This window comes from Neolamprologus brichardi, chromosome 14 (assembly GCF_056152115.1).
Source record: "Neolamprologus brichardi isolate AB-2024 chromosome 14, ASM5615211v1, whole genome shotgun sequence".
NCBI classification, from domain to species: Eukaryota; Metazoa; Chordata; class Actinopteri; order Cichliformes; family Cichlidae; genus Neolamprologus; species Neolamprologus brichardi.
Genome location: NC_142117.1, coordinates 30,171,056 through 30,197,730, shown reverse-complemented (window position 1 = coordinate 30,197,730; position 26,675 = coordinate 30,171,056). Strand labels below are relative to the sequence as shown.

The 26,675-nt window shown below is 38.1% G+C and overlaps 1 long non-coding RNA gene across 1 annotated transcript; it reads left to right on the top strand.

Annotated features, from left to right (window-relative positions):
• Positions 1 to 1,032: 1,032 nt before the first annotated feature.
• On the top strand, positions 1,033 to 26,178 carry LOC102781672 (uncharacterized). Its single transcript, XR_437131.2, has 3 exons — positions 1,033 to 1,121; positions 5,963 to 6,095; positions 26,065 to 26,178. It is a non-coding gene; the product is annotated as an uncharacterized LOC102781672 (long non-coding RNA).
• The last annotated feature ends 497 nt before the right edge of the window (positions 26,179 to 26,675 follow it).

Here is a 26,675-nt window from a genome sequence, read left to right as displayed (position 1 = left end):
CTGATAATGACGTGAACCCTAAAGTAATACATCAGAATTACAAACACTGCCAAAATGGTCGGTTAAATTACAGGAGCCTGTCTGTCAGTTTAATATATGTCTCAAATTCCCAATACTACCCTGAACAATAGCTGTATTATACTGTGTGAGACATTAACCTCTCCAATTGAGCTGTTTAACAGACAGAGGCAGAATGGGTAGTTGGACAAGTGTTTTTGAAATGTAGAGATGGGTTTTGTGCTGTGTATTGCTTACATTATAAGAGAGTGGTGATTTCTGTACTTATATTAGTGATGATAACTATTTTGGCATAATTTGAAAAACCTCTAAATGGTGAACTGCCTGTTATCATTTTAATTTATTCTAATTTTACTGGGTCTAATAATTTAACGGTTGACATATATGCCAGTAACAAAGAGAAATATACATGAGAAAAGCCAGTGATGTCTGAATAGTTGGTCTCACTTGTTCTTCCACTATTTTTTGCTGCTCTGATATATTACCACTATTTCACGGCCATTTTTATCTTGCTTCTTTTGATTTAGGACAGGGACTGTTATACAAAGCATATCTGTTTTTGTTCCCTTACTGTGACTTTAATATGTTTTCAATTACTTTGTACAAAGAGAGGTTATAGGGTACGCTGTCCAAGCTTCAATAAGGTTCTGCAATCATTGTAATTTAAGTGCACCATAGCCAGGCTTGTGATTTGAAGCTCAAAAGCTGAAATGTGGAGAGAAGTTGAATAGAAAAGGAAATGCCAGCACTTGGGAAATTTGAAATCAAATTAGTGTAACTCTGCAGCTTTTACTTTGTGCATGCTGGTTTACAATGAATGCAGCTCCTGACAATCTACATTATCAATGCAATCTGTCTCGCTTTTTCTTTTCTTCTTTTTCCCATCCACTGGTTTTGATCTCCTTTTTCTCTTTTTTTCATTTTTCCCATCTGTTTCTCTCCCTCTGTGTTTGCAGAGGTTATTTGGCTGGTGCAAGGAAAGAGAGCTGTGGCAGTTGAGTGTGTACAGATGAGGCGAAGGGAAGAAAGTCATCCAGGCGGTGAGCTTCACTCATTTGTGGGATATACAACTGAAAGGCTACACAGAGGTGCAGACACTGAAGGTACTGTGTTTGTTAGTGTGTGTATGTGGTTGTGTGTCTATTGTATTTGGGGGCGAGTGTAAAGTAGTACTAACTGCAGCACTTGTGGGCATTTTTAATCATTTCTTGTTTGCAGCACTGAAGACTTTTAGTTGGATTGAAGCTTTCCTTTTCAGAGACTTAAAAAGTTAGTTTTAAGTTCAAAGGAACATGTGTGGTATTTGTCAACTGTCATTTTTTAAGCTAAGTCTCCACATACAGTGGGGCAAAAAAGTATTTAGTCAGCCACCGATTGTGCAAGTTCCCCCACTTAAAATGATGACAGAGGTCAGTAATTTGCACCAGAGGTACACTTCAACTGTGAGAGACAGAATGTGAAAAAAAAATCCATGAATTCACATGGTAGGATTTGTAAAGAATTTATTCGTAAATCAGGGTGGAAAATAAGTATTTGGTCAATAACAAAAATACAACTCAATACTTTGTAACATAACCTTTGTTGGCAATAACAGAGGTCAAACGTTTACTATAGGTCTTTACCAGGTTTGCACACACAGTAGCTGGTATTTTGGCCCATTCCTCCATGCAGATCTTCTCAAGAGCAGTGATGTTTTGGGGCTGTCGCCGAGCAACACGGACTTTCAACTCCCGCCACAGATTTTCTATGGGGTTGAGGTCTGGAGACTGGCTAGGCCACTCCAGGACTTTCAAATGCTTCTTACGGAGCCACTCCTTTGTTGCCCGGGCGGTGTGTTTTGGATCATTGTCATGTTGGAAGACCCAGCCTCGTTTCATCTTCAAAGTTCTCACTGATGGAAGGAGGTTTTGGCTCAAAATCTCACGATACTTGGCCCCATTCATTCTGTCCTTAACACGGATCAGTCGTCCTGTCCCCTTGGCAGAAAAACAGCCCCATAGCATGATGTTTCCACCCCCATGCTTCACAGTAGGTATGGTGTTCTTGGGATGCAACTCAGTATTCTTCTTCCTCCAAACACGACGAGTTGAGTTTATACCAAAAAGTTCTACTTTGGTTTCATCTGACCACATGACATTCTCCCAATCCTCTGCTGTATCATCCATGTGCTCTCTGGCAAACTTCAGACGGGCCTGGACATGCACTGGCTTCAGCAGCGGAACACGTCTGGCACTGCGGGATTTGATTCCCTGCCGTTGTAGTGTGTTACTGATGGTGACCTTTGTTACTTTGGTCCCAGCTCTCTGCAGGTCATTCACCAGGTATCCCCGTGTGGTTCTGGGATCTTTGCTCACCGTTCTCATGATCATTTTGACCCCACGGGATGAGATCTTGCGTGGAGCCCCAGATGGAGGGAGATTATCAGTGGTCTTGTATGTCTTCCATTTTCTGATGATTGCTCTCACAGTTGATTTTTTCACACCAAGCTGCTTGCCTATTGTAGATTCACTCTTCCCAGTCTGGTGCAGGTCTACAATTCTTTTCCTGGTGTCCTTCGAAAGCTCTTTGGTCTTGGCCATGGCGGAGTTTGGAGTCTGACTGGTTGAGGCTGTGGACAGGTGTCTTTTATACAGATGATGAGGTCAAACAGGTTCCATTCATACAGGTAACGAGTGGGGGGCAGAAAAGCTTCTTACAGAAGACGTTACAGGTCTGTGAGAGCCAGGGATTTTCCTTGTTTGAGGTGACCAAATACTTATTTTCCACCCTGATTTACGAATAAATTCTTTACAAATCCTACCATGTGAATTCATGGATTTTTTTTTCACATTCTGTCTCTCACAGTTGAAGTGTACCTCTGGTGCAAATTACTGACCTCTGTCATCATTTTAAGTGGGGGAACTTGCACAATCGGTGGCTGACTAAATACTTTTTTGCCCCACTGTAACTGTCTTCAAGGATATCTGCTGTCTTTTCATTTTGGGTCTTCAGCGAAAAAGCTGTCTTTTCACTTTTGGTTAATATTCTGTATCTGTAATTTAATCTTAATCTTACAAGTTTGGGTTATTATGGAACATTGGTATACCGAAGCTGTAGTACTGTGTGCTCAGTATAATTAACTATAGCCTTGAAATATTTTATTTCCTTTAAAAATTCAATTCTGGACTAAAATCATATTTTTTTCATTTTTGCTATTTCTGCTCAAATCTTAAGCAAAATAGTGATATGTTTATGAGTCACTACGTTTTTCCATGTTAGAAATTATATGCCATAATCAGTGGGCCATAGATATCATAATGCAAGTGGTGTAATAAAAGCTATTTGAAAATTTGCAGCACACTCATTTTCTGGTAATTGTGGGGATCAGAGGAACTATAAAGAAAACACTGATCAACCATCTTAGTGCACCAATAAGGCCTTCTTTCTAATGTATAGATATATTGAACGAAAGCCAGCGACAATATTTAAAATGTCTTGGAGGACTTTTTAAAACCACTGAGTTTTTTCTAATTACATTTACATGTAAGAAAGAACATTCATCCACAAACTTTGTAATGCTGAAATTTAAGTAAGTTGAAATTTAGTGTTATCTTCCAGTTTACACACAGTATGAAAACCTCGAGCAAGGATTGGAGCTGTCACTTGAGAAAACGAAAAACAGAGGAAATCAGTTTAGGCTTAAGGGAAAGAAAGTTGATGCTCACAAAGTAAGAGATGGATAAACAAAGCTATCACGGCATTTTCAAGTGTCAAGAACTATAGTGAGAAATATCATCAAGAAATTCACACAGTGCAGAACATGCCTGCCAGAGCAAACATTTCAAAGACTCTAGTTTTGTTTGAAAGAAAACTAGTGAGAGATGTGTCTTAAGACCCCAGTACAACTGGCAGCACATGAGTGAATCGCTCAGGCAAGTCGGGAATTGTGGTATAAAAGAAGACAATCAAAAGAACCCTACACAAGAATGGATTCCGAAGTTGCAGTGCAAGAAAAATTCCACTTCTGCACAAGATAAAACCTGCAAGCTAGACTGAAGTATCCTTAGGACAATCTGGATGGAGAATCTGCATCCAGATTGTCTGACCAAGTGCATCCCTCGGTCAGATAAGATGAAGCTAGAGCTAGAGCTCTTTGGCCATAAAGACTTGAAGCCCACTGAAAATCTGTGAGTTGAACTGAAGACCAAGCTCCATGCCAGCAGACCATCAAATCTAGAGGAGCTTGAGAGATTTCCCAAGGAAGAATGGGCAGATTGCTCAGGAGATGTGTGTGAGACTTGTTGAAAACTAAAAGAAAAATCACTACAGGCTGTTATCAAAAGCCTGATAACAGGCTTTTAATAAGCCTGTTATCAAAAGCATGTTATCACGCTTTTGATAACAGCCTGATAACAGCATCAGTTAGCTGATGCTAACTGACTGTTAGCATCAGCGGGTTTAATAATTTTAACCCTGGTAGTTCTTGTTTTTTGTGAAATAATTTTATTTTTGCTTGGAAAGTAAAATAATGTAAGGATCCAAAATAAAACTAGGATGTTTGGAAAAGCTGTGTTAAAAAAAAATCCTTGCTCTATTTAACAGCACTTAGGAAATATTTGGGGAAAGAAATTTCATTTTCATCGGGAGGATATTAATTCTTCCTTAGCTGTCCTATATGTTGCCACTTTTCTAATCCTGGCACAAGAAGATGACGTTCCGTTCTTTTTCTGGATTTCTGTGAGGGAAATGAGACTTTTCCAACCCAGAAAACACACTAGTGAACATCAGAATATGAAATTCAGAAAAAAAGAAAAATAAATCTGCAGGTTTACTTGTGTTTATTTTTCTTGCTGACTTTCTCAGGAATCATTAAAAACTGACTCCTTGCAGAACTTAGCAATTAGGTGAGAGTAAGTTCTCTTTTGTCAAATATGTTGGGTATGTGTATTATTACAACATATAGGATTTTATGTTTCAATTATATATAACCCTATAATAGTCACAACTCTGACTATTACAAGTTGGGGTTGTAATCACATTAAATGTTCAGTTCTCCATTGTGGTTTTTGTATGTTGGATTAAGCAATACTCTACCAGACTGATGTGTTGTAATGGATGGTGACCAAGATTGTCTTCATATTGTTTAGTATTTGCAAGTCTTTTTTGTGTGTGTGTAATTATGAAATGGAGCCAAATCATCTTTTTCTTCAGTGTCAAGATTTGAATAAATGAGTGCATAAAAGTGTTAGGATATTGATTTTATTCTTCCTTTGGAAGCTCGTTGTTAAATGTCAGAATGAATGATAGCACTTCGTATACGTTGCCAGATAGTGTCCATGAGTTATTAAAGTGGGAAGATGGAGCTTTGCCCACATTTTACTTCACTTCATTGCTTAGTGAAGACAGAATATGTGTCTTTGCAGATATAAACACAGTTATGAGTATGCATCTTTTAATTAAGAGCAAGTAATAATAAGTATTTAATAGTGGTTACATACTGCCCAACCTCAGCTTTATTATGTATTTATTAACACCATTAATAAATCTTACACAGCCAAGTAAGTTGCAGATTATCATTTGAAGTGTCTGCTATGATCAATTATGATTATTATTGTTATTGTCTTGTACTACTGTTGTCTTTTCAAGTAACTTAGAGGTACTACTGGATTGAAATGTTTAATCATTTCCTGATGGTCTTACATTTCGAAAGCACATTTTGTTTGTTTCAGATTTCACATTTTTTTATGTATATATTTCTGAATGTCTTAATTCATCAAACTCTACATTTTATTAAAGGTAAACTGATAGATTTTATCTGACTTAGAACAATTGTAAAGCTATAAACCTATATTAATACTGTGCACCCGTTTATTATGGGCACCTTCATCCTGCAGCTGTTGTTTGTCCTGAACTGATTTTTGTACCATAAGTTAATTTCAGCTGTAATATTGTTATATTTTTCCAGGTGTCAGAAGGTACCATGGTCACAAGAAGCTTCAGTACTGCAGGATGCAGAGCTCTCACAGTGTGTGTAGCGCTTTCCCACTTCAAACTTCCTCTCATTTTCTGTGGTCACTTACTGGGTGTCCACGGTCAAGGTAGGAAGCCCCCCTAAATAAACTCTGTTTCTACTACACTGTGCTATGAGGCAGGAAACATGAAAAGGACCAGCTTTTATTTATAGTTCAGGACCACTGTAATCAGAAGAACATCAGTGTTTCCATATATAATCATTTATATTTCTTAGTAACACCCTAGTGAGGCCTTTCCTGCCCTTCCACTTGCATATGTCAAAAGCATAGGGAAGCATGGGAAGAACTTACCTCTCTCACACTTTCTGCTTCAGTTGAAAACAAATTTGTTATTTATAAAGTATCAAGTATCAATTATTCTCTGGTTCCAGGTGGATGTGTTTTGTTTTGCATTGTATTGTTGGAAGGTCATTTTCACTTGAATTTTTAAAAAATTCATTTTGGTCCCAAAACACAATAAGAGTAAACTTAAAGAACCTGCAACATCATATCCTAGGTAGAAGCACCAGTGACGCTATATGATGAGGTATGTAAGAATAACAGTTTGAATGTTGTTTTATATTTTGATAGATAAGTAATACAGCATGTTAAAATCTGTGCATAATCTATATAATGTGCAATAGCACACTATATGAGATCCGTAGTGAGCTGCAGAGCAAATTTAATCCCCATATCCTAGAGAGACAAGGCCACTATGCCCTCTGCTGTCAAGGCACTCCACTGGCTTCCATCCCTCCCTGTGACTGGTGTTATTTATAGCATGGCAGGAATAGGTACACTAACAAGTGACAAAAGCTTAAAATATACACGCACACGTATACACACTCACATATTCTGAAGAACAGACACTAGTGCACACTAGTTCCAACTTTCAGGGGTGGTAAGGGGCAGCAACAAGGTTAATGCATGAGAATCGAGTGCGGGGTATTCAGTCTTTATAAAATTAGCTCTGATTAATGGAGCTCAGTTGTGGCATGTGCTAGGGTAAAATGTGTGGGAGGACAGATGAGGACATGCCACACCAGAAAAAATAATTGATCCATCGTAAGAAGCAGATATTAAATACTTGCCACAGTTCAGTTACTATTCTTCTTTAAACTGTTTTGTCTGTCACAGTAATACTGAAACATTTTTACTTAATGCTATAATCCACACTTGCTTATCAGATGCTTGCTTATCAGACGAAGAAAGCTTCCCACAGATCTTTTGACCTTAAACCCTGAAAGTTAGTTTTATAATTGGCTGAAAGCTTAAAAAAACAAAACAAAACAAAAAAAAAACGTGTTTGTGGTTGACATCTGGTTATTGGCTTCCCATGATTCTATGCCTTCTGTTGAGGATATGGTATTCTTGTCAAGGTGAACTGCCTGCTGCAGAGACACAGGCAGGAGATTTAGCTTGTTCTCTGTGCTGCCAGTTTGCTATGCTCTTCACGTGTAAGTAATGACACATCACATTATAAATAAACTGAAATAACTAAATCTAGTAGTTTTTACCCCTCAGTCATAAAAGGCTGATAGGGTATGGTAGTCAGCCTACTGGCTGGGTGGGCGTGTGGGCAGCTTGGACACCTAAGATTGTGAAAGTAATAACTCGAGAACAAGGCGACATAGGATTATCAAATTGATGCAATAGGTGCAGCTAAAGAAAATCTTGGATGAGTTTGAATCTCAATGAGCTTGACCTCAAGGTCAGAGGTCAAATCTTCTGAAAATGTTGTGAATGCAGTAACTCAATAAGAAAGTCCTCTAGGCTTTTCAAATTGATACCAAAGGTTAAATCTTGGACAAGTTTGAATCCCGGTGTCCTTGAGCTCAAGGTACAGGTCAGAGGTCAAGTTTTCTGAAACAAGGAGACATATTTTGAACTAGTGTGTCTACTAGGAGGCTGAAGGGTAGCACTGCCAGTTGCTATTTTTTGACTATAAACATTAGACACTAAAACCACCAACATGGGTCATGGACTGCACTCCTTTCCCGCAGTTCTCTGCAACCTGCCCAGTTCTCCATGGTTATAGTTGTCTTTATAGTTGTGGCTCTAAAGTTAGTACAAAGCACAGCAGCAAAGCTATTCACCAACACTTCACTTGAGTCCTTGCAAAATTACTTTGGCTTCCTATTCACTACTTCTTCTTCTTTTAACTCGTCCCTTTAGGGGTCGCTACAGCAGATTATCTGCCTCCATCTCACCCTATCCCCAGGATCCTCTACTGTCACACCAATGCTCTGCATGTCTTCCTTCACTACATCCATGACTTTTCTCTGTGTTCTTACTCTTTTCCTCCTGCCTGGCAGCTACATTTTCAATATCCTTTGCCCAGTTAATTATCTTTTCATTGCAAAAGCCATCTCAGCCTTGCATCTTTAACTTTGTCTCCACAGCTGTGCCTCTGATGTAGTCATTTCTAATACTGCCCATTTTTGGTCACTCCGAGTTAAGATTTTAGCTTCTTCAATTCTGCCACTTCAGCTCAGCCTCCTGTCTTTTTGTACACATATCATAGCAGATCTCGCTACCATCTGGTAAACCTCCCCTTTAACTCTATTCTTCAGCCACAAATCACTCCTGAAATTCAGTTCACCCTGCTTGAAACCTGCTTGTACATTCTGTTGCTGTGAATTGTTGACCCCAGGCATTTAAACTCATCCACCTTTATTACCTTTGCTCCTTGCATCTTCACTTTCATCTTCACTTCACTGCATGCTCCACTTTATTTCTCAGAACAATAACTAATTCACCCTCAGAGTGGAGAATCAATTACAAAGGAGGGACTCTGTATTCACCATTTCTTTGGAACAAACTTTCTTTTATCATTAAATCAATGAAAGCTGTTCCCCATTTAAAAAAAAGAAAACAAAAATCCACCTGTGCAATTTGACTTTGGTGTAATTTCTTATAATATTTTCTTAAAATTTTCCTCTAGCCTCTTTATCACTTGTTTATATTTATATTTTTCTTTCATTCATTTTATGTATTTTGGAATGTTTTTATGTGTTTTTGTAAAATCTATGAAGCAACTTATAACTTACACATGACTTTGGTCAGTATTATTATTATTGTTATTATTTTAGATCTTGCTAATGATAGGACAGCCTTCATTACAAAATATGTATAAGTTAGCCAACTAGGTAAGGTTATGCTGATTACTATGAGGTCAGAATGATGCCTTCGGCAGTTCTAAGTATACAGTAAGTAGTCCTGTTGTTTTATTTATTTAATTTTTTAAAATATCCCACACACTCCAAAATTTACTATATGATGAATAAACCTCTTTTAAGAAAAGTGATGAAATATGCAATATGATTCAAAATTACCACTTTGGCATTTTTCAGTGTAAACACTGTTTTGTAAGATAAGCATTTTTGTCAACACACTGTAATACTCATAGCTCATACCACTGTCACCCAGAGGTATGAGCTCATGTTACTGCTGCACTCATTCTTAATTGCACTGGTTAACTGCATCATCAAATAGCCTAAAATAGGAAGTGTACTGTATGCTCATCTTGTGCCATCATATAAAACTGTCATGCAATTTTAATACATCCGTTATAGTAATTCTGCCAAGTCACGATCTCTGATTAAACAATCAGTGTAAATGATATGCAAGTAATTTCTTAGACACACTGGACTACCCTGGGAACAGCACTGGAGGCACTTCAAATGCTTGTAATGTGCCAAAAGACAACTCTGCCTTATAAGTAGCAGTGGAAGCCTGCCAACCACCTTCCAGATTGATTCTTTTCATTACCAAGAATAAATGGTTATAGAATCTATGAGTAACGTTGTGACTGGCACTGAAGACGCTAATGTATTTAAGTTGAGTGTGGGAAAGTAGAGTTTGACAGCCAAGCAGGTTGTGTCAGGTGTAGTGTTTTACATTTACACAATGAAAAGTGCCCAAAGCTGCAAGAAGGGACATCAAAAGGCTTCACTGCACTGGCACTGCTCACATTTTTCAACCCCTTCCTGTTAGCACTCTTTGATTTGCAGTGCTATATATTTGTGGTAACAATCAGCATATATAACAGTAGCTGCTTTAGCTTTCATGTAATATGCAAACACATTCTTAAAACATCATTGCAAGAACCTTTTTATATAATCATCCTGTTTACTGTATGTTTTATTACTGGAGAGAATTGCAGTGGTTTAGTTATTTCTTCATAGCTTACTTTCTTGCTTATATTAAGTAAACATACCAGAGGGTACAGATAGAGTCAAGATACAGCTGTGGCTGTCGTACCATTTGTCACTGCAGGCATTTATTTGATCTAGACGCCTGGGCCAACCTTCAAAACCTTGAGAGAGCATGGCAGACATTCAAAGCGGGAGCATGGTGGCGCAGAAATAAAACAAGCCTGTAGCCTTTCTGAAAGAACACCTGTAATAAGTGAAGCAGAGTCCTGGTACATTTGGCACTACTTACAGAAATCCAACTCTGTGATAGATCAGTATGACAGTAGGAATTACAAAACTGTCAAAAGTAGTCTTTAAGCATGAGCATGCAGCATTTGCTGGGCAGGCTCAAGTGATAATTACAGGATTGTGGTACTTTAATTTCTGCTGGTCTCTAAGCTTCAGAAGTGAGGGGCACAGACAGCATACCCAATCTGCTACTTGTGTTATAAACACAAAATCTCATCTCAATGCAAGCCAGTAATTTTACTGCTCGAAGAAACAGGAAACCTGTACCATTTATATTTCTTACTTTAGGTTGTTGGTTGAGGACATCAAAAACATCAGAAGGGAAAAAATGCAATTTCCACACTAAATGGCTATTTTAATATACTTTACAGCATACCAGTGTATTCTCAACTATGTTAGCAGACACTAGTGATAAAAGCAGTCAACGCAGTCAGCTGTATCGTCAGCTACTGCTAACCCAAGCCAAATATCAAGCAAGTGCAGCAGCACAAGAAATCCACATGGAAGTTTTGATCTGCTAGTAAAGAAGCATCAATTTTAAATACTGAGTCTGACAAGCAGGCATCCCAGTTGTGTTAGCGTGTATCTTAGTTAGCAAACAAACCAGGATCCCTCATCTGCTTCTGTGCACACTTCCTTCTGGTCATCTTGTTCAAGTTTCCTGCTGCAGTGCCTGCTCTTCTTTCAGTGACCTTTTAAATGTGCTTTTGCAGTGTAATTTCTCCAGGAGCTTGTTTTGTCTTTCCTAAGTTACAAAGTCCCAAAACAGGAAGTTGTAAGGTGGAAATGGAAATGAAAGTGGTTCCATACCTAGTTTATTGTGTCACATAATACATAATATTAAAAAAGGACTGTGGTGCTAAATGTCTCTGTATTGTTAATAAAGCCATTTAATTCCCCTTATCTGCTTTTAAAGAAACTTATTGAATAATATTGACATTAAGACTCTTTGTCGTCTAATAATAAACATTGTTGCTTTGAATGCCGTCATTGGCGTCGCCTGTGAAGACGTGTCCACTTTCATTAAAACACTAGGTGGCACTATTGCTTTGTTTCAAATTAGTAACTATTTTAGGTAGAAATGATGTGTCAAAAGGACAGGGATTTAATTATTTGATAAGTACTATAAGGTGACTTAGTCTATAGTGTTTATTCCTTGAAGTTGAATCCTTTCCTGAGATACTTTACTGTATTCATATTAGTTTTCATTTGAAAGGTAATGTAAATTAAACCTCTTAATATAGAGAGATTTTTACAGTTTAATGCTTGATATTAATAACAAATGTTGTTGTTTAACAGAAATGCTGTGCTGTTGAGAGTGGGGTGATTTTCTTCCTTTTGTTTTCTAGACCTCTGTGTCTGCAGTGTGTCTTATTTTTTTAATGAAAGTGTGGAGTCATCTAACATTCATTAGCCCAAACACTGGTGTTGTAGTCAATTGAAAAAGCCCACAGCTCAGCAGGGTGCGGCTCCATTACAACACAAATGACTTCAGAAAGCCATCTTACGAAAACCACTATTTAGGGAGTTCATTTAGGATGCCTGGTTGCACTTGCTTATTCTGGTGACCTTAATGTCACTGAGCCAAAACACATCATGGTGGAAGGGTTTTTGTAGCAGTGTTTATTTTAGGAGACTGACTGGTGCCGCTGTGTTTTTCATCTGCTTCACTCTGATTTACCAATGTATAGGGTCATGAAATATTACGGACTATAAAAGTCATGGCACATATACCGCCCAGTACAGAACTGGGGGAGTGAAGTCTCAGTGGACTATGTCACAGTCACAGCCTCTGACTCCCTGCACAGAGCAAGCCTCATTAAATCTGGCTTTACGCTTCCCACGAGCAACACCTCTTTTACAACTGAAATTGCTGTGATAGTAATGTTTATTCAGGAATAAATGATATAAATGTGACACAGTAATTTTGTGTTATGAGGTTGTGGCCTTTAAATTGTTTTCTCGAAGAGTCGCAGCATAAAAAAAGACATTTGAATTTGAATTAAATTTTGTCATTCAGCTAGAAACTCCTACCCAGATCAGCCTCAGTTCGTCTGCATCATAGGAAACTAGCAGTGAGACGTTCAGGGGAGGAGAGACAAACATTAGCTGCAAAACAAGTCAAAGCAAATTATTGTGGCACTCCTGGAGACAGTGTTGCTACCACACACTAGTCATTTTCTGTCCTCTCTTTGTGAGCTTTTCTTAAATCAAATTGTATCACATAATAATGTCAAGATGGACCTCCTAAAGTTGTTATGGAACTGCAGATGTTTAGGTGTAAAAGGAGATCCAGAGACCATGTATGAGGGATTGTGTAATTCCTTTTGTGGCTCGTAAGCTTTCTAAAAGCGGATAAAACGAAGCTGATTCGATGACACCACCAGAATTTGCACATACGGGAAATGTGCAACATGGCATTTTTGGAGCCAGAGTTATTCTTGCAGGTCAAATTCTACTCTACAGCTTCAGCTTTTGTCAGTTTAACATATCTAATATAGGCCTCCTATCACAGATTTCTAATCCATGTAGACTAAAGATTCCATGGAGATTTTTTTTGCTGTCTACCTTAAAAAAATAGTATATAATAAAATAACACCCATCCACAAGTCAATTTATTATTTCTATTTCATTTGATTCTTTTCTGCATTTGATAATTACTTAAATAACATTGACCAAATATTTGTTCATGTTTTACATTTAATATTTCTTGTATAAACACTAAAGTTATGGTTTATAATTCTACTGTAATGGCATCCACATAAAGGTCAAGCCCATAACCCTCTTGAGAAAAACAAGATGAAAAGTGTGCAACAAAAATAAATACCTACAGCTATAATGGAACAGGTTTCTGTAGCTTTACCTGCCTTGAGGGAAGCATTGAAGCTGCAGCAGAAAAGGTCTAGTGAACCTTGTCATCTTGCACAATGACCCCTGCATTGTGTTCTCTTGTTTAATGCACCTTTTCCCCTGAGAGAGCCCGGCTTTCATTGACCCATTGTGATCCTGCAGCAGTCGTACCTGTGGGCTCAGGAATTAGGTATGTTATTGCATACTCTTGAGACACCAATTATGGAGATCTTTCGGTTTTTGAAATCATACCCAGTACTTGTGCTTTTGTGACTCTGACTGTGCATGAGGATTTATTTGTGTGCTGCTTATAAATTTAGCTCTGTTGCCAAGTGGGAAGACTCCAGATGTCCTCTGAGTGTTTAAGTGTTTGTCCTCTGAGCATGATGGTGTTGTGGCGGGGGGTGTGGCTGCATGACTGGGCACCTGCTTTGGTGCTAGCATTGACACTGTTCTTCAAAATGACATTTGAGGGAGGGACCTTTCTCCATATGCATCACAGTCTCATCAAGTCTTGCAGCCTGCCCCAGATTAATGGAGCTGAGAGCTGATTATGCAGGGCTGTACATCATGTCTGTCTAACTGCCTGCTGCTCTTTCTGCTTGTCAATGATCCACCCTTTGATTCAGCCTTTGATACAGTCAACCATACCATCCTGATAAACAGACTGAGAGACCTGGTTGGGATGTCTGGCTCTGTTTTAGACTGGTTTTCATCTTATATATCTGAAAGGAGTTTTAGTGTGTCTGCAAACCAGATCATGTCGGAATCTACAGAGTTGTTGTGTGGAGTTCCTCAGGGCTCTGTGCTGGGACCTATTCTGTTTTTAATATACATTCTTCCTTTAAGTCAGATAATACAGCAGTTTCCTGAAGTATCTTACCATCTTTTTGCTGACGATATTCAGCTATATTATTCGTTTAAGCCTGCTGAAGCTCATAAGCTCTCCAATCTGATTGACTGTTTAACCAACATTAAACAATGGTTGAACAATAACTGCTTACAGCTAAACCCAGACAAAACAGAAACTTTGATTATTGCACCAGGCAGTGCAATACCTGATATTAAACGGCGACTGGGTGACTTAGGTTCCTCCCAGAAACATAACCTTAGAAACTTGGGTGTCATTTTTGATGAAGCTTTTTCTTTGGAGGGACATCTAAATCAGACAGTAAGAACCTGCTTTTTTCACCTGAGGAACATTTCTAAACTTAGATCCATCGTGTCAACAAGTGAACTCGAGATGATAATACATGCTTTTATCTCTACAAGACTTGACTACTGTAACAGCCTGTTTACTTGTCTAAACATGAAAGGGCTATCCCGCCTACAGGTTGTTCAAAACTCTGCAGCGAGGCTACTGACCCGCTCGAACAAGGGTGCTCATATGACCCCTGTGTTAAAGTCGCTGCACTGGCTACCAATCAGATTCAGGTTCCATTTTAAAATTCTAGTTTTAACTTTTAGAGCATTACAGAGACAGGCACCCCCCTACATTGCTGATCTGATTCATACACATACCTCCACTCGTAACCTGAGGTCAGCAAACCAAAATCTTTTAGTGGTCCCCCACACTCGTTTTAAAACCCGAGGGGACCGATCTTTCCAAGCTGTTGCACCCAGATTGTGGAATGCACTTCCCCTATTTCTACGGGGTTTGGACTCAGTGGAGACCTTCAAAAAGCAGCTAAAGACATTTTTATTTCAAAAAGCTTTTAATTAGACCAGGGTTTTCATGGTGTATTTTATGACTGTATTATGTTTTTACCTTGTAAAGCACTTTGTGACATATGCCTGTGAAAGGTGCTATATAAATAAAGTTTACTTACTTACTTACTTACACCCTTCTAGAGTCTATGCTTTCATGGAAAATGTATTCTGTTGCTTTCAGAATGAAAGACACCTGTTGTTTACTCCCAGACGTATGATATGTTTGAGCAGTTTTCATGTAGTTGTAGATAAAACTACATGGTTGGTGAATCTTCCTACTATCCTTATGGTTGCTACTACTATGCTGGTACTATAGTCACTTGTAAAGATGTCTGCCAAGACCACACAACTTGGAAATTTTAATTGGAATTTGAAAGATGTGGTTTTTGCCACATGCGGGAACTGTAGTTTCCAGTATTTTATTGGACACCTGTTTTTACCCCCAGAATTAAGCAATATTATATGCTTAAACAGTTTGTTATTAATCTGTAAAGAAAGTACCAGTTTGGTGAAACATCTCCACCTTTGTAATTGATATACATAATTGTAAAGCCATCTATCAAACACAGTTCAAATACAGTTTTTAAAGCACTTGCACCATATTGTATCCCTTAGTTGACAGGACATGGACATAGTGTGGATCTAGGAGGTTGGCATGGCATCCTTTAGGTCATTTGGGTTGTGGGATGGAGCCTCAAAGGTTTGGTTTGTTGCAGTGTATTACGTGGATGCCCAGTCAAAATTGAGTGCAGGAAGTCTGGATGGCAAGTAAAATATCTTAGACCGTTGACATGTCCTTTGTTGATGTTGAATAGTTTGTGCACCACAGGGCACTCTGCAACTTTGACAAGTTGTTGTGATAGTAAAAACAAGATCATTTATAAATGGCATTTTCTTTTTGCATAAGTAAGGATTAGGGATGTTCCTTTGGACTAGTTTCTTAGTGTTGGGTGTATGCAGGGGCCTCCTCCTGGTAGGACATGCCTGGCTGGAACACTACACAGGAGGCGCCCGCTCACCCACCCCCTGCTTGAGTTTTATCATTGTCCTCCTGGGAGAGATCTTGATTATTAGGGAGTACCATTTAGGTGGCATGTGCCGAGGTAATACCAATGTCAGTGCCAGGCTTCAAGGTTTCAGAACATTGCCACATGATAATGAAATGGTCGTATTATTCAAGTAGTTTTAATCGTCTGTCAAATCAGTGTACATCATATAAATGCTGGGGGATAATATGCAAAGTATTTGATGAGTCATTTGTTAAATGTGCTGCAACAAATTGTATTTTAAAATTTTGCAAAACAGTAAAAGGTACGGCATGTGTGGCATCTTGTAGATTTAATTCATGACAGTGTCACACTAGAAATTGTAATTAAATGGATTGGAAATACTAATATACAGACATTTTAACTCTGAAGGCCTTAACTGCTGAGTTGGGTTACCTGCATGTGTAAATTACCTCAGTCGCGGCACCCCGTGAGCCCAGCCCAGTGTGGGGGATGGATTAATCTTCCCAGCACATTATTGAATGCGTTCCCTTGCTTGGGAGCAGCCGATAAATTGTGCTTGTCACAATGGCCCTGCACCTGCTCTCCACAGCCTTGGAATTTCTAACAAAGCGTCACATTTCTGAACATAGCACTCAGGGACATAGGGAAAAAAAACAGTCAAAACATGGATAGAAAATGCTTGAGGATGATATGAAGTGTGTCATTTGGAGGTTTACCAATAGAACCATAGGAAAGCCAGGTAGAGAAACCTAGTTGTTATTTTACATGGCATACTATATGTAATTATAGTTACATAATGTAATTATTTAGAGGTAAATAATGGTGTGGTCTTAAAAATCAATAGTAACTGCCACTGGACTATTTTGAGCAACATGGGTTGCATATTCAATGAAATATTTTTAGCAGTGACATTTTATATAACCATTTAGAACAAAATTGTTTACATTTTGACATCTAAATTAGCTACTGTTGTCTATTTAAAATCACTGCTGAAACCATATCTTACATATCTTACATTTGGGGTTGCACAATTCTGTGTTACTCCTTTTTTGGTGTCTACAGCAATACTGCGTTTTAGTGTCTTACTGAAGATATGTGTTCTGGCTGCTGATGTTATTGAATATTAGTTTGGATGTAGACTCCTACATACACTGGCCTTTGCAACTATAATGTCTGCACATGATTCATGCAGACTTGAAATTCTTGGCTATTAACAGCTACAAACAGTCCACAGAGCAGAATTAGCCAGCCAGCTCAATCTGACACGCTTAAACACACATCGACTATGAATATATTTCATTTGGAAACAAACGCCGAAGAATGAATGGACTCCCTTTACATCATTTGCACTGCTCAATAATTGAAACAGCTCCCACAAGTATATTTTTTCCACTGATCTCCCCGTACCTCTTTTCATGCAATTATTGTCATCCAGATCAATAGTCAGTACACTCCACTGAGCGCACTAAAGACTATTGACTTTACAAAAGTCTTGGAAATTTTTTTTTCCCACATTGCTCTTTTTGTTTAGTTGCTGATTCAACAACTTTTCTTATATACTAAGCACATTGCATAGCTTCATTTGAGCCTGAAATGTTATGTCCATCTGTAACTTGTACTAATATGCAGTGTGGTGTAAAATTTCAGTGTCACCAATAGGGGGAGCTTGCACACTTGCCATCGTATTTGTTTCTTGCAAGCTCTCTTTCAGTCCTTCGTCGAGCAGTTTTATTCATGCCATCCCATGTAGCCTTTGTTTCACTCTCCACCCAAAAAGGTCACATGCTGTATATTTACCGTGATAATTTTTATTGTTTTGTCACATTAGTACTTGGTAGTTTGCAGTGCTCAGACAGCATTGCTTATTTTGCTTCATTGTGGAGTCACTAAACAAGACCACTGACACCAGTTGTCAAGTGAATTTCACTACATCTCCTACTCCAGCTTCACCTTCGTCATTCATGTCTCTTTGTTTTTCACTCACTTCTCTCTCTGCGCTGACTTCCTACACCAATACCACCCATCCCTATTTCCCACCCTGGCTTCACTCATGCAGTTTCATCCCCAGAGGTGAAGAGCAGACTCCTATAATTACCCAAGTGTCTGTGAAATGAATCATTGGGCGGCTGATTGAGCTGCATGATGGGAAACATCCATCCTGAGTAGTACGACTGAGTGTTCTCCGCCCTCTACCCCATCTCTCTGCTGATGCCCAGGGCTGGCACGTGTGCATACTCATTGCCACCGCAGAGAGAGAAAGGGTGTGGTCTGCAACCGCTGCATGCTGTACTAGAATCCCTGACAGCTGACAAGGAAATTTAGTAATCATGAATGCTCTTACATAAACAACTCAAGCGACACACAGATTACTGCGCTGGCATGATTGCAATTATAAAATTGTGAGACTGTGCAAAGATTTGAAATCATGCATGGCATAATTGCATGGCCCACCTAATAAGATGCACATGTGTGTTCGAGAGTTTCTTTTACCTTCTTAGTCTCTTTGGTTGTATAATTTCAGCTCCTACCTTTAGCTGTTTATTTAGAGGCTGTGCACACTGTTGTGTGACATTTCATTGTGAGCCTGTTTTGAAAAGAATATGAGGCTTATCCTCGTCCTTTTAAGTTCATTTTGATCCCTCACATTACCCAAGGCTGAGTAAAGATACCAAAAGTTTTTGATTGTTTTGATTAAAAAAAAAATAGAAAGATAAAATATAATAGATGGTTATCCAGATCAAAGAAGGTAAATTTCTTGTTCACAGTTTGATTTTTCTTGTCAGACAAACGTGGCAATTTCTGCAAAGCTCAACCTAAAATAAATGTTTATTTTGTTGTGGTTATTGGTCTGTACTTGTACTTTGTTATTGTTAAATTAATTATCCAAAAGTAGTTTCTTACCACAGTTACCGCTGAGTGTAGCAAACTAAATATGTTTATTTTTATGTGCCAATAAATCTGAGTGTTTGTGACAGAGATGAAACAGCATGTGCAAACTAAGTGCCTATTTTCCTTGACTGTTACCAGAGTAGATACACCACAAAGTTGCAGTCTCTTCCTAATGTTAAATGGATAAAAGGCACCACTTTTCAGTTCTTAGATAAAGGCAGAACCGTTTACTTGGGTCAGGTGACTTGTTAGCAGTAAATGTTCTTTCAACTTGACAACATGATCAGTCTCCGTGGTGGCTCCTCTCGCAGCTTTCCAAGTCGACAAAACCAGATCATTGTGAAGTCACCTGATGATTTCCCAGGAGGAATAAATGACATGACTGTTTACATTACTGACTAGTATAAGTTCCTGGGGACTTAGTCACCTTCAGATGTAATAAAACCTGCATCTTCAAAGCTTCCTGACAGATACTCAGCACACCCTCAGTGTACATATTGGAAGGATTTTAAAATATCATCAACATTTTTTATTTTAAATGTTTATTTATAAGATTTTAAGTTCAAAGTTACATAACGTCACACCAGACAAAGGACATAAGATTCAAAAACAATAACATTTAAGCACAGAAAAAAAAGAAAAGAAAAACCAGAAACCAAACACACAACAAAAAAAACCCAAACAGGAAAACAGGAAAGAAAAGGAAAAAATAAATAAATAAATGAATAAAAAAAATTAAAAAATACACCAGTTAGCCAGTACAAATCAAAAGTTCAAAAGAAACACCATTGTTCAAAGAAGATGATCTTCTATGTGAGTTTAGACAGGGCAACAGAGAGTTCACCAAGACCAGAAGATGTGGGAAACAAGTCCAGGAAGGAATCAGGGTCCGGCAGAAGTGCAGTTTCACACAAACACAAAGTGCAGTCAAATGGGTTAAAGTTTATGTTGAATTCCCATTAATATGATTGAGAAAAGGGCCCCAGATTCCGACAAACTTAAAATGGGTGTCAGCCAAACGATAACGAACCTCTTCAATATACAAACAAGCAATCATCTCATGTAGCCAAACCCTGAACAATGGAGGAGATGGTGATTTCTTTTAGCTTTTAGCTACAATCATGCCAAACATTAAGGCTTTCTGAAGAGGACGTCTGAGTGCCAATATCATCAACATTTTTATGCAGTTTACTTTCACTCTTACTTTCTGTATTTAAAGAGAAACACTCTTTAGTAAAAACATTGCTATACTAAGCCTTCATGGTTTGAAGGCTGTTGACACAGACAGTGTTGACGACTCTCTGTGTGCCAATGGAGTATATTGCATTATACAGTAGCTGATATAATGCAGCTGAAATTATGCCTTGTATAGTATGTTAGTATGAGGTAGCTTCATTCAAGTTCAGTTAATAAAACATGTATTTCTGTTCCAAATTTCTTTTAACGTTGATTTAAATAATATATTTGTGGATTAGTTTTGCACCAACTTTATATCGTCTATTTACTGTGGATGACATTGTATTGAATATGAAATAGTATGCAAGGTCCTGTTTATTCCTGCATCCTGTTATGAGTAAGTGCTGTGCCAAATGCTTAATTTCATGCATCCACACATCGAGAGAAAGTTATTTCAATACACTTTTGGAGTGGCAAGTCCGCAGTGCAACTTCAGTCACATTTGCGCTCAGCGCTTTAGCTTAAACTCAACACTAAAGCTTTGGTTTGCTCTGTCAGAGCTCAGTGCGGCTGCTGCTTTGATGCTGACTCTGTGCTCACAGAGACGAGGAGAGATAGGGGCACAAACAGTGTGTGACAACAGCCCTTCTCTCTGGCTGGCATTAGACATGGGACTTTATACTGGGGAGAGGATGAGTGCTGTGACAAAGTCAATAGGACAGAAGGGGAATGGGACTGCATGGGCCTGATTGTTTAATTAGACTTTACTTCATGGCATGCCAAGCCAAATGAAAAAAAGGGGGAAAAAGTACTGGGGACAAAAGTCTGATATTCTTGGCCAGAACTCATTCTCACAGATTGTGATGGGCTCATGAGATTCTGGTGAGTTGCTGATAGTGTTGTCATTGTAGAATTAGCACTTGTGTTCAAAGCCAAGACTTTTCATATAAACAATCACATTTTTTTACATCATTTTTTATTCATGCTTTATAAACTTGCTAGCATAGTCATGTAGTGTGACAGTGTGCATTTACTAATATTTCTTACACATTTCACTATATCGGACAGTGTATTGGTATAACTCATTGGTAACACCCATCTCTATCAAGGATCGAGGTAGCTATTGATACTTGGAGCTCCAATACTGTCACTTTGGGCCAAGAGGACAAAGCTTTAGTTTGCTGCCACTGAAATCTACATTTTTTACCCTGCCTGGCAAGTGTGTAAATGTCAACATTGGGTCAGTCTCAGTCAAATAAGACCCAGACAAAACTAGAAATGTTTGTTGTTTGTTAGTTCTGATGATATTCTGGCACATACAGACAGGTCCAGAAGTATTTTGAGAGTGACACAGTTTTTGTAGTTGTATCTCTGACACCACCAAAGTGGTGGTAGAGGTCGTCATCTACTAATCGGAAGGTTGATGGTTCGAACTTTGACTGCTCCAGTCTACATGGCAAAGTATCCTTGGAGAAGACACTGAACCCCAAGTTGGTCCTGAATTGTTCAGAGTGTGAATGATAGACGGAGAAAAAAAAGTTGCTTGTATGAATCTGTGTGAATGGGTGAGTGAGACGGCGTTTTGAGTGCTCAAGTAGAAAAGTGCTACGTACAGTAAGAACCAGTCCATTTTTCAATCACAGCGGATTTGAAATGAAACAACTAAGATCTGATTGATGTACAGACTTTCAGCTTTAATTCACTTGTTTTAACAAAAAATGATTAACCATTTAGGGGTTATAGTCAGTGTTTATATCAATATTTTTTGTTATAAACTCATAGTTTATAACATGACAAGCTAACATTGTACACAAGTTGTTTACTTTTAACTCAAAGGTTAAAACAAGTCCAGAGATCTATTAACAGTGATTGTCCCAGCGACTCCACAGTAGGAACAGGTACAGATAGAAATGATGGTACATTTCTACAAGTCTGATGACTCATCACTGGTTTTGTTACCATTTGACATTCAGGCTACGTCCACACATACCCGGGTATTTTTGAAAACTCACATTTTCTATGTGTTTGCACCTTTCGTCCACACGTAAACGGCGTTTTCGGTCACTGAAAACTGAGATTTTTAAAAACTCCTGCCAGGGTGGATATTTTTCAAAACTCCGTTTTTGCATTTACGTGTGGACGAGGAAAACGGAGAAAACGCAGCGTCAAAGGTGTGTGCCTTTTTTGGACTTAGACAAAATACTGTTACTGTTAACTTTACTCTCTGCAGTGTTTACATGCTTACATATACAACACAGTTTCTGTCCCTCCACACATAGGACTCAGTTCTGCTTCTATGCGCCATCTTTGTTTACTCTTTCCCATCCAGGCTTCTAGACTTCTGATTGGCCAACATTTCTACACGGTTAGGAATATATTGCCACCTGTTGCTTTGGCATGTTCCTAGCAGCGTTTTCCTTCGTTTTTGCGTTTACATGTGGACAGGATTAAAAAGAAAAAACGAAAACGGAAAATCTCAGTTTTCAAAAATGCCCGTGTACGTGTAGACGTAGCCTCAAGCTTTGGCTGCTTGTCAGAGGTCAGTATGTACTTATGTTTAACATCATTCTGGTTTCAGGGTTCTTTGTTACAAGCTTTGTGTTAGCAAATTGTCTTTGCATATTATTACAAAGAGTTGATGTCTTATTAGTAGACCCAGTTGTTTCTAGTTGTTTCTAGGCATGGTTTCCCATCACGTTCTTGTTCTTACGTACAATAAAAATACCACTTATGTTCATATTTCCTTAATCGAAATTTGGATACAGTTTTTCTCCTCCTTCCACATGAACTAAAATCAGCTGATTGTAGCACAAGTTTATAGAAAAAAAAAGATTAAAAAAAAAAAGATACTTAGCCATCGGTCTGTCCACAAGTTATCTTTACTTGATTCTTCTGATTATAGACCATTACATCCACCTTTTCATAGGTGATCTTGTCACAGCGTTTCCTTGATGCCATATTTTTGTTAACTTTTAACTTAATAGTCTTGATTTTTCAGAATTGTGGTGAAATTACAGAAACTGTGTCACTATTCAAATACTTTGACCTGGAAGTGCAGTTGACACATACAATATACAAGAAAAACAATTCTTTTAAAAGTCCTTGTTACTTAAATGACACCTGAGTAGATGAACTTTCTATATTTTTCCATGTCTTCATATGAATAAATAAATAAGTAAATAAAACAAAAAACCAATAAAGGGACAGTCCTGTGCAACTATATAATGTACAAGTAGAGAAGTGTTGAAAGATGAGATCCGTATTTCTCGTCCAGTATGCTCTGCTAATGCACTGCATGTGCATGTTTGTGGACTTTGCTGTTTGACACAAAGAAGTCCAGCTTGTATATTACATCCTTGTTCCAAGGTGTTTTTTGATTGTATTATGGCTTGTATCTCTCCGCTGAACATATCCATATAAAAATACACTGGGTATTTCCCCATAGGCTACTCTAAATATACTACTTTTCTGAAGCACACCTGTTTTAGCACTAAAGATTGGGGAGAGAGATTCCCACCTGTCCTCAGAAATTGACAGTGCTGTGTTGTGTGACATCTCTTTGCTGTTACTGGGTTCTCTGGGTAATCCAGTGCATATGGAGCAATACCCTGACAACTGCAGCAGCTCCCCAGCAGCCTGAGAGAGCTTGCAACTGTGCAGTTGATAGAGTATACCTGACTATTGTCAGAGCAGTTACCCCCACCTACACACACTTCAACACAATTTCTGCCAGTCATCACAGCCTGAAGAAGAATGATTGAACTCTCAAATTATTAAAGTCCTTCATATGCCCTTTCTTCTTCCAAGCTTTATTGTCTGCAGTATTTTTCCATCATCTGGATTCAGTGAATATGCATACTTCTTTTCCAAAGGGGATGTTCAATAAGAAAAATGAAGAAAAATGTTAACATCCGCTTTTATTTTAATTATTGCCTTTGCTTCTGCTGATATGGTATACACCATATCTGTCTGCAAGAAGGACCATATATTACATTTTTTTAATAAGAATTGTGCTCTGAAACAAACAAAAGATATTACTTCTTGTTTTTTTCCCTATGTTTAATGCATTGCTTTTTGAATATAAGTGCTTATGAGGCCTGATAAGGTCTGAGATGTGTGACACAGAGTGTAATATCACTGCTGTGGCCATCACTTGACTAGTCTGAGATTGGGACAAAATGCCTGCAAGGATAAGCTTCACAAAGCAGTTTGAATGTGACAGCGTGAGAGAATTGGTACGGATTTATTGAATTTTCAGTAGGATGTGGAAAAAAACCACAAACTAATAAAACAACATGAGCTTTTTTCCTATAGGGCCATATTTATGACTTTTTGCCATCTCAATAAGAACTGAGAGCTACGGGTTTGTGCATTTGTCTTTAGGCTATGTTGTAATTATGAACCCCCATCGCCCTGCTAAGGAAGGGGCTGAGAAAGGGCCAGTCACGCTGCATCTAAAATGACTTTGGGACTGCCTTTATTCTCCTGTCATGCTGAGACAGTTATATTTAGTCTTTCTTTTCATTTGCTTTCCTTCAGTGGAGGATAATTTACATATGCTGTGCTTCAGAAAGAAAATACAGAAACAATAGAAGTCTCTTTAATATGAGTACACCAGAGTAACATGTGTGGGTGGGAGTGTGAACAGAATACAAATATTTGCCCAATTAATTGTCTGTGTATTGTGGACTATATAACATGGTCACGTTTTTAACCATTTGGCCACTTTTCATCAGTTGTAAGAAGTAAGTCATTGCTACCTTTTAGTTGTGGTCCTGTTTGCGTTCATGGTAAACTTGAAGTGTTAAACTACTTTATTAGACAATTATTGGGATTGCCATCCTGCATTACGTCCCACATGGGAAAATCACATTTTGGTGACTGTTAGTTGGTCATAAAGCTCTTTATGGCTTCTTTTATGTTGATTGTGGTCTCCTGTGTAAAAGAGAGAGTCCACAAGGAAGCAGATTATGGACACTATTAGTTAAAACTGACTCATGTACAGTTTGCTCACTTAATTATATAGGATAAAATACACCAAATAGCACAGCACATCATTTTTACTTTCTTGCTTGATTGTTTCTATAAAATAGATAAACTAATATAATATTTCATATATATATGTATGTATGTATGTATGTATGTATGTATGTATGTATGTATATATATATATATATATATATATATATATATATATATATATATATATATATATATATATAAAATTGCACAGATAGTATCTGGCACGGGGTGCTTTGAGTGCAATCTGACCTCAGTTTTCAGTTGGTTAAACTCTGACCAAAGTTTGACTGACAGCTTGTATATCAGCATAAAATAATTGAACTAAACAAGCGGCTGCACCAATTTGGTAGATATGCACTGTTAAACTGCACAAATGCAAAGTTAGATGTGAGGCAAATTATTTAAAGCAGCATCAACCATTAACATTTAAGTGTGTGTACTAGAACTTGCCTGTAATTCTCTTGATTGCAGGATCTCAAGTATTTCACATGGCACCATTATGGTGATCTACGCCATACAAAGCAAGACATTTCAATTGGATAGAAAAGCCTCTTCCTTTTCCACATTTCCTCTTTTTAACAGTGACAACTCTAATCATCAGAAATTGATATTTTAAATGCCAAGTCTTGAGCTTCATTAAAGTGGTGTCAGGGGCAATAATAAATATCTTTAAAGTAGGAAGAAATGTGTTTAATAATGACTTTAATCTAATTCATATCAGCATGTTCTCTTGGGGAAACTGTTTAATTTTTATGATTTACACATAGTTCCTTGTCTGGAGGCGAAAATGAGCAATGGCCCATATTTTTGTTAGCATGATATGAAAGCATTAATTTTCACCCACAAACCTGACAGAACAGGGCTCCTAGAGGCAAGTTAATACAAAATGATCACATTTTCACTCATAATCAATATTGGTCAGTGACAGTAGTCTCCTATTTTTCATTCCACCAGTTGTCTGGAAAGAATGATATGTGGCTCTTTCCTGGTAAAGGGCCCTCTCAGCGACTTGGAGATGGAAATGGCGTTTTTAACAAGTGGCCTGGGAAGCTATTGATTATAGTGCCATTTCTGGAGCTGCAGTTTCTACGCCCTGAGAGCCTCTCCAGCCTTCTACGCTGGTTAGTTCTTAACAGTGTGAAAGTAGGAATGTTGAAACTGTAGCCACTGTTGTGTGATGCTTTATTTTCAATATTTGCTGTGCAAGTTGGCTTTGTGGATTTGTTAGTATCTCCAGTATGTTGTTAGTTGAGGTGACTGCTTATTCATTTCTTTTATTTTCTGGTTTTTGATTTTCTGGTTTTTTTTGTTAGTGGGACGAAAGTCATTTTTAGTGTTTGGAACTATTAAATTGATTTATACTATTTTCCTTAGCTAATTACTAATTACTAATTGACTTTTCTAATGACTTTTACTACCATTGAGCTTCCAGTTGTGTATGTTACTGTGGCATGTACAATCCACATAAATGTTGTCGTAAACCAACCCCAGGCCCCCAGCCCCAAGGGAACAATGGTCCTAAGCAGCAGCCAGCTCCTCTAGCAGAAAATGCTGAGGGCCACCTC